Consider the following 3,125-nt stretch of genomic DNA (forward strand, 5'->3'; position numbering starts at 1 on the left):
ATTTTTTTTATAAGAGAAGGCTAGTTTGAAAGGTATTTAATGTGACTTAGTTGGAAAAAAATAGTATTTTGAACATTCTTTTTGAAAAGTGAATAGTTACTTTTATGAGTCAATGGAAATCTGCTTTTGGTAGATATCAAAATTTTTCCCATACAAAGCTCTCTTTAATTTTCTAGAAATAAGGTTACTGAGAAAGGATTAGATGCATGCCTTAGCGGAGGGCCCTTGATATCAAGGACACTCCTAATGGAAGCCACTATTTTTTTTATTATTAACATATCATGTATTATTTGTTTCAGAGGTATAGATATGTGATTCATCAGTCTTACACAACATACAGCGCTCACCACAATACATAACCTCCCCAGCATCCATCACCCAGCCATCCCATCTCCCCCTTCCTTCCAGCAACCTTTTCTCCTAAGATTAAGTGTCTCTTATGGCTTTTCTTCCTCTCTGGTTTCATCTTGTTTCATTTTTTTTCTCTCTTCCTCTATGATCCTCTGCCTCTTTTTCTTAAATTCCCCTTATCAGTGAGATGATATGATAATTGTCTTTCTCTGATGGACTCATTTTGTTTAGCAAAATGCCCTCTACTTCCATACATGTCATTGCAAATGGCAAGACTCCTTTTTTCATGGCCATGTAGTATTCTGTTGTGTAAACATGGCACATCTTCTTTATCCATTCATCTGTTGAGGACATCTGGGCTCTCTCCATAGTTTGGCCATTGTGGACATTGCTGTTAGAAACAAAATAAAAGGCATCCAAATCGAACACGAAGAAGTCAAACTCTCACTCTTTGCTGATGATATGATCCTTTTGGTGGAAAACCCAAAAGACTCCACTCCAAAACTGCTAGGACTCATACAGAAGTTCAGTAAAGTGTCAGGATATAAAATCAGTGCACAGAAATGAATTACATTTCTCCATACCAACAATGAGACAGATGAAAGAGAAATTAAGGCATAGCTCCCATTTACAACTGCATCCAAAAGCACAAGAAACCTGAAAGAAATCTAACCAAAAAGACAAAGGATCTGTATTCAGAAAACTATAAAACACTCATGGAAGGAATTGAGGAAGACACAAAGAAATGGAAAAACATCCCGTGCTCATGGATTGGAAGAACAAATATTGCTAAAATGTCTATGCTACCTAGAGCCATTACACAATCAATACAGTCCCTATCAAAATGCTATCAACTTTTTTCACAGAACTGGAACAAATAATCCTAAAATTTGCATGGAACCAGAAAATACCCTAAATAGCCAAAAGTATGTTGAAAAAGAAAATCAAAGTGGTGGCATCATGGGCTTCAAGCTCTATTACAAAGCTATAAAAATCAAGACAGGCCTTGCAGCCTCCCCAGCGCCTCTGGGCTCTTTACTCCCAACAATGGTGGCTCCAAGCCCGAGCGGTGGCCGCGGCTCCAGGAGCAGCAGCGGCAGTGGCACTCCGGCCCCGTGGGGACCCCGGCGCCGGGCCACCCAGCCGTCAGCAGCATGCAGGATAAACGCAAGCACTAAGGTTGAATTTTGCAAATCCACCTTTCAAATCTACAGCAAGGTTTACTCTGAATCCAAACACTACAGGAGTTCAAAACCCACGTATAGAGAGACTGAGAACACACAGCATTCAATTGTCAGAAAAACTGAAGATCTCGCCTGAGCAACACTGGGATTTTACTGCAGAGGACTGGAAAGACCATGGAGAAATTGGACGAGGAGCTTATGGTTCTGTCAACAAAATGTCCACAAACCAAGTGGGCCAATAATGGCAGTTAAAAGAGTTTGGTCAACAGTGGATGAGAAAGAACAAAACCAACTTCTTATGAATTTGGATGTAGTAATGCAGAGTAGTGATTGCCCGTACATTGTTCAGTTTTATGGTGCACTCTTCAGAGAGGGTGACTGTTGGATCTGTATGGAACTCATGTCTACCTCGTTTGATAAGTTTTACAAATATGTATATAGTGTATAAGATGATGTTATTCCAGAAGAAATTTTAGGTAAAATCACTTTAGCAACTGTGAAAGCACTAAACCACTTAAAAGAAAACTTGAAAATCATTCACAGAGATATAAAACCTTCTAATATTCTTCTGGACAGGAGTGGAAATATTAAGCTCTGTGACTTTGGTATCAGTGGACAGCTGGTGGACTCCATTGCTAAGACAAGAGATGCAGGGTGTAGGCCTTACATGGCACCTGAAAGAATAGACCCGAGTGCATCACGACAAGGATATGACGTCCACTCTGAAGTCTGGAGTTTGGGGATCACATTGTATGAGTTAGCCACAGGTGGGTTTCCTTACCCAAAGTGGAACAGTGTGTTCGATCAGCTCATGCAAGTCGTGAAAGGGGACCCTCCGCAGCTGAGCAACTCCGAAGAATGCAAGTTCTCCCTGAGCTTCATCAACTTTGTCAACTTGTGCCTTACGAAGGATGAATCCAAAAGGCCAAAGTATAAAGACCTTCTGAAACATCCCTTTATTTTGATGTATGAAGAACGTACCGTCGAGGTTGCCTGCTATGTTTGTAAGATCCTGGATCAGATGCCAGTGACTCCCAGCTCTCCCATGTATGTCGACTGATCTTGCTGCTGCATCAGATTTGAGAAAAAAAGGGGCTGAGAGGAAGCAAGATGTAAAGAATTTTCATCCCATATCACAGTGTTTTTACTGCTCGCCCAGACACCATGTGCAATAAGATTGGTGTTCGTTCCCATCCTGTCTGTATACTCCCGTCATTTAGAACACGCATCCCCATGATACCTGATTGATCACAGTGTTAGTGCTGGTCAGAGAGACCGCATCCTGTTCCTGTGTGATGAATTTACTCATGAAATGTGGAAGTCAGTACTATCAATTTGCTGAGTGTGATTAGATCACTTCTTAAATTCACTTCTGGGCTCAAAACCTGAAGACGCAGCTACTGGAGTGGTGTTTTGTTGGAATTCAGATGCCGGAAGAATGCGGTGATGGACATATGAGGTCTGAACCTAGAGACTCCAGCTTGAGTGAGAGAGCTGGCGCAGCCCACAAGGCCCACAGCCTTCTGGAACTGGGAGACAAGGGAGGGATTTACCGTCTTCACCAAGTGCAATGGATTTACTGATTTGATA

The 3,125-nt window shown here is 41.6% G+C and overlaps 1 pseudogene; it reads left to right on the top strand.

The window, feature by feature from the left end:
• The first annotated feature begins 1,398 nt into the window (after window positions 1-1,398).
• LOC132015168 (dual specificity mitogen-activated protein kinase kinase 4-like) lies at window positions 1,399-2,595 on the top strand (annotated as a pseudogene).
• The last annotated feature ends 530 nt before the right edge of the window (window positions 2,596-3,125 follow it).

Source organism: Mustela nigripes, chromosome 4, assembly GCF_022355385.1.
Source record: "Mustela nigripes isolate SB6536 chromosome 4, MUSNIG.SB6536, whole genome shotgun sequence".
Taxonomy (NCBI): Eukaryota; Metazoa; Chordata; class Mammalia; order Carnivora; family Mustelidae; genus Mustela; species Mustela nigripes.